Source organism: Macaca fascicularis, chromosome X (genome assembly GCF_037993035.2).
Source record: "Macaca fascicularis isolate 582-1 chromosome X, T2T-MFA8v1.1".
In the NCBI taxonomy this organism is placed as follows: domain Eukaryota; kingdom Metazoa; phylum Chordata; class Mammalia; order Primates; family Cercopithecidae; genus Macaca; species Macaca fascicularis.
This window is the reverse complement of record NC_088395.1, coordinates 36,574,152-36,580,372: the sequence shown is the minus strand read 5'-3', so window position 1 is coordinate 36,580,372 and position 6,221 is coordinate 36,574,152.

Below are 6,221 nucleotides of genomic sequence, written 5' to 3'. Positions count from 1 at the left end.
ATGTCATGTCCAGCTCTGATATGCTTCACACTGAGTGGATCATATTTAGGATGTTGAAGATTTTTTTTATATACCATTTATAAGAACACATCTAGATGAGATTAGAATTGTATGCAACTTTTGTCCTAGGCAGTATGGCTGGGCCAAATAAAATAACTTTTACAATTCTAAGCAGGTTACCAATAAAATATCATGGCTTTACTGTGCTCATTTAAAGGGAGGAATAAAAAATAAAAATAATCGAATCAAAATATGAGAAATAATAATATCAAAACAGAAAGTAATTAATAAACAGGATAAACAGTGCCTTGGAGGATAGCACTGAACACTTCACTTACCACACAGCAAAGCAATGAAAGATGGAAAATATATGTGCAAGCATTTAAGATTCTCACAAGATTTATTGAGATAGTTTACACTAAAACTTCAGGCACTAATCTCCTGTAATCTCTGTTCCAGAATACAGAGAAGTAGACAATGGCAGGGAATAAATATTCAATATAATATTAGCTATCTTTCAGATGTTGAAGAGAAATGCCTGTATTAAATGAATAGTGCATTTTAAGTAACAATCAGAATAAAATAATAATAATAAACATAATTAGATCAATTTCTGAATATGTAATAGAAAAATTTTAGGAAATCAATAATAAAAAAGTCTTAAAAGTTAAAATGGTTACCTAAAAGTTAGTAATTTGGCATTCTAGATTTCTCACTATCAACAAGAAAAACCACAGAAAATGGGGTAAAAGCTTGAAAGTATTGAGATGAAAATTATTTATGAACCCAGAATTCTATATTCCAGCAAAAGTGTAATTTGAAAGGAAGGGCAAAATGAAGACAGTTTTGGAAACAAAAAAAAAAAGAATAAAGAATTTGTTACAAACAAACACTTACAATACTCACTTTGGTTAAAAGCAAGACGCTAAATGAATGCCATTTTTCAGTTTCCTGAAGATAAAGTTCCATATTGTGTTTACTGGGAAGTTAGTTAGAACTCAAAACTTTCCTTAAGTTCCTTACAATACCCCTGGCTTTAGTTCATTTTGTGTTGCTATAACATAATACCACAGACTGATTATTTAAAGAAAGCTGGAGATTTATTTCTTACAGTTCTGGAAGGTAGGAAGTCCAAGATTGAGAGGTCAGATCTTGTGAGAGCCTTCTTGCTGTATCATCCCATGGTGGAAGGTGGAAGGGTCAGAGAGGGAGGAAGGGGGCTGAACTCATCTATTTTTTCAGTGACCCATTCCCTCAATGACTAATCCACTCCTGCCATAATGACATTAACCCATTTATGAGAGCAGAGCCCTCAGGGCCTAATCATCTCTTAAAGGTCTCATCTCTCAACACTGTTGCATTGGGGATTAATTTTATAACACATTAATTATAAGGGACACGATCAAACCATAGCATTTTGCCTCTCGCCACCAAAAGTTTATATTATTTTCCCAGTGCAACATATATTCATTCTATCCCAATAGTCCTCAAAGCTTTGACTTGTTCCAGCATTAATTCAAAACACCAAAGACCAATGTCTCATTTAAGTAAGATATGGGTGAGACTCAAAACATGACTCATCCTAAGACTAATTCCCCTCCAGCAGTAAACCTGCAAAACTAACAAGTGACATGCTTTAAAAATGCAATGGGGGGACATGCATGAGATAGACATTCCCATTCCAAAAGTAAGAAATAGGCAAGAAGAAAGAAGTAACTGGTTTCAAGTAAGTCCAAAACACCGCAGAAAAGACAACATGAAGTCTTAAAGCTGGAGAATAATCTCCTTTGACTTCGTGTTCCACATCTGTGGCATAATGCAGCCGGGATTGGGTCTCCAGTGTCTCAGCCAGACCTGCCCCTATGACTTTGCTGGGCTCAGTTCACACAGTAGCTCTAACAAGTTGGAGTTTCCTACCCGCACCTTTCCCAGGCTTGAGTTGAATGCTAGTGGCCCTACAGTTCTGGGATCTCTGGGTGGCCTTTTTCTCTCAGCTCCACTAGGTATTGCTATAGTGCAAGCTCTCTGTGGCTACCCTGACTCCATATTGGTGCTCAGTATTACCCTATTAGGGGATCTCTGTGGTGGCTCCACCCCAGCAACAAGTCTGCCTTGATGTCAAGAGTGTCTGCTATATCACTTAAAATCTTGATGCAAGTCATACAGCCTTACAGCTCATACACTCCACATGTCTTTGGAGTCAGCACCATGTACATATCACCAAGGCTTACCCTTTGTGCCCTCTGGAGCAGCAGCATAAGCCACACGTGGGATAACTTGAACCAAAGGTAGAGAAGTCAATGAACATTGCACTGGAATGCAGGGAGCAGACTTGAGGTGGCTCAGGGCAGTGAATGCTGAGGTCTTGTTTGTGCCTCCCTGGAAACCTTGCCCTCAAGGTCCTAGCTTGCCTCAAGGATCTCTGAAATACCTTGAGGGTCATCCTCCCATTCTCTTTGTGAATAACACCTGGATTCTTTTAATCCATATTAATCTCTTTAGAAAATGGTCTCTTGGCCACATCCTTGGTTTGCTTTCCTAAAGACACCTTTTTCACTCTTCACATGGTAAGGCTGTGAATTCTCCAAATTTTTCCATTCTTCTTCCCTTTTAGTTGTAAACTTCATCTTTAAATAATTTCTCTCTACTTGCATCTTACTCTGTTAGGTTAAAAGTAGTCATGTGGTCTTTCCGTATTTTACTTAGAATTTCTTCTGCCACCAGATATCATACTTCATTGCTCTTAAATTCTGCCTCTATAAAGCCTTTGGCCAGGGACAAATTCAGCCAAGTTATTTGCAACATTATAGAAAGAATGGTCATAACTCAAATCTCCAATACTTCCTTCGCCTTTCCGTCTGAGACTACATCAGAATGACTTTTACTATCCATACGTCTACCAACATTCTGATCATGACACATTATGTAATCTCTAAGACATTTCAGACTTTCTCTAAGGTTCTTCTCTTCTGAGCCCATGCCAGCATCACCCTTCATGCTCTATCTAGGCTCATATCACCCCTCATATCAATTAGGCTTTTTCTATCCTGGTCTTCCAAATTCTTCCAGTCTTGTCTTAGTACATTTGTACTGTAATAAAGAAATACCTGAGGCTGGGTAATATATAAAGAAGTGTTTTAGGCTCATGGTTCTGCTGACTGTACAAAAATCACGGCACCAGCATCTGCTTCTGGTGAGGGTTTTAAGCACTTCCACTCATGGTGAAAGGTAAAAGACAGCCAGAATGTGCAGATTACATGGCAAGAGAGGAAGTGAAAGAGAGAGGGAAGGCATGTGCCACCTTCTTTTTAACAAGAAGTTCTTATGAGGACTAATAGAGAGTGAATTCACTCATTACCACAAGGACTGCATGAAGCCAGTCATGAGGGATCTGCCCCATGACCTGACCACCTCCCATTAGGCACCCATCCCCAATACTGAGATCAGATTTCAACACTTGGAGAGTCAAATATCCAAAGCATAGCATTCTGCCCCCGATACCCTAAATCTCATCTGTTTCTCACAGACAAAATACAATCATTTCATCTCAGTGGTCTCCAATGGTCCCCAAAAGTCTTAACATGCTCCAGCATCAATTCAAAATTCCAAAGTCCAAAGTCTTAAGACTCAAGGAAAGTTCCTTACAGCTATGAGCCTGTAAAATCAAAATCATATTGCTTACTTCCAAGATATGATTCTAAAAGGGAGAAATAGGCCAAAGGAAACTGGAAACAGGCCCCACATAAGTTGAAACCCAGCAAGATAGGCATTAAATCTTAAAGTTCTAAAATAATCACCATGAACATCATATCCTACATCTTGGGCACACTGGTATAAGGGGTGGGCTCCCAAGGCCAGGGGCAGCCCCTCCTTTTGCTGGGTGCAATCCATGTGGCTGCCAACATTAACAGGAGTTGAATGCCTATCACTTTTCCAGGCTGGGGTTGCATGCTGCTGGTGGTTCTATAATTCTCGGGTCTGAAGGGGAGAAGACCTGCTTCCAAGGGTTCACTAGGTACTACCCTAGGAGAGGCTTTCTGTGAAGTTTGTTCCTGTGTCAGGCTTCTGCCGGGGCACCCAAGCTATCTGATACATCCTCTAAAATCTAGGCAGAAGTTGCCAAGCACATTCAATCCATGGCTTCCCCTTAAGCTTTTATTCCCAGTGGGTAATTATTCCACATTGTCCAGTCTTTTCTCTGGGACCTATGCCTTGCTGTGGTTGGCTCAGTGGGGACAGCACCCTTGACTGGAGTACTCCCACCTGAGACTGGAGTACTCCCACCTGAGGATGAAGATCCACACATATCTCTTTCTAACTAGTTTCTTCTCAGCGTATACCACCTCTTTTTCATTTCTATGCTTGTTGCTATTCAAAGGTTTTCATTTTTCCAGGTTGTTTTCATGCCTTGCTTCTCTTACTCAAGATTTTTTCTTAATGTGTGAAACTTGGAATCATCTGGAGCGTGTGTTAAAACATACATTCTTGGATCTAGTTTCCAAAATACTGAATCAGAATGAGAGAATGTGAATATTAGAAATCTGCATTTTGTAATCAACTGAGATAATTATAATGCACATTAAAGTTTGAGAACTACTATTTTTAAAATAAACTTTGTCTAAGCATTGCCTTGTACAGATTTGTTTTTGACAAAGAATTAACCAATGAGTCATAACATTTACATCAAAATCAAATTCCTATTCTATGTTCCATATAAATATATCTGTCTGCTAACTGGTCATTTCAATACAAATGCCATATATTTGCCTAAAAATAGTATATTCAAATTTGAGCTCATCTTCTTACATTTTTATTTCATGTAGTCCCTGAACTAAGAATGTGAGTCACCTTAAGGTCAATTGTTCTTTCTTACATTTGTTCCCACCTTTTTCGTCACCCCCTACACTGTTTTTCTGAACTTCAGTCACTTCTTCCTACTCTTGAGACTGGCCATGTTTTCACATGTTCCTCCTCCTAGTTCAAGTTGTTTCCTCTTGTTACTCCTCTTCTATAGTTGGAAAACTCCAACTTGAAGCCTTTTCTGTCTTCTCTGCCAGATTTCTACCTCTGGGCTTCCACACCAAGCTCCCAATCACAGCACTTTCCACATGCATGGAAACTACCAGCTTACACCTGCTTTCTTTACCATTCAAGAAGCACTTGCAAGAAAGTTTTGATCAGGATTCATTTATCTTTTTATCTTAGGATGGAGTACAGAAACTAGCTCTGAGTGGTACTCAACATCCGTTTCCTAAGAAAAGGCAAAAACTCATAAGTAAATTGATAACTATTTGACCCAGCTTCGGAGATTATACAATCATCTTTCAAATTTGCATATGTATTTTGTGTAAGTGCAATGTCAGATTCATGTGGAACTTTCCGATTCCCCAAAAAATTTCATCTTCATTTTTTTTTTTTTTTTTTTTTTGAGACTGAGTCTTGCTCTGTTGCCCAAGCTGGAGTGCAGTGGCGTGATCTTGGCTCACTACAACTTCTGCCTCCCAGGTTCAAGGGATTATCCTGCCTCAGCCTCCTGAGTAGCTGTGATTATAGGCTCCTGCCATCATACCCAGCTAATTTTGTTTTGTATTTTCAATCGAGATGGGGTTTCGCCATGTTGGCCAGGCTGGTCTTGATCTCCTGACCTCAGGTGATCCGCCCATCTCCGTCTCCCAATGTGCTGGGATTACAGGTGTGGGCCACTGCGCCTGGCCTATCTTCCATTCTTCAGAGAATTCACATACTAAGGGGCAATTTATGATCCTCAAATAAGAAACCCAAGTAAAACATCTTAGTTTTTTTTTTTTTCTTCAGACTGCATTTTTAATATGAAACTATGAACATCAACATAACATAGCATGTTCTTTGTTCTCTAAGAATTAGGGAAGAATTTTGAGGATATTAGGACATTGTTAGATCTCTTTATAATTACTCTGTTTCCCACATAACTGCTTTAGTCTCTGAATCGGTTTGATGCCATTTAAGAGCCACAGTGTTGGACTAAGAAATATCTGAAAGTACACAATGTAAGTTTATTCTCACTGAATCCTTTCCCAATGCCTTTGTATTATTAGAGTAAAATTGAATAAAACAAAACTGGTCTTTCTTGCAGAATTTTAAGAGGTCTTATTGATTTTGCCCTAAAAGTTACCATAGGAGTTATAATCATAACTGTGTAAAGATGGACATTCTGGAAAAAAAGCTTTTACAAGAAATTGAAA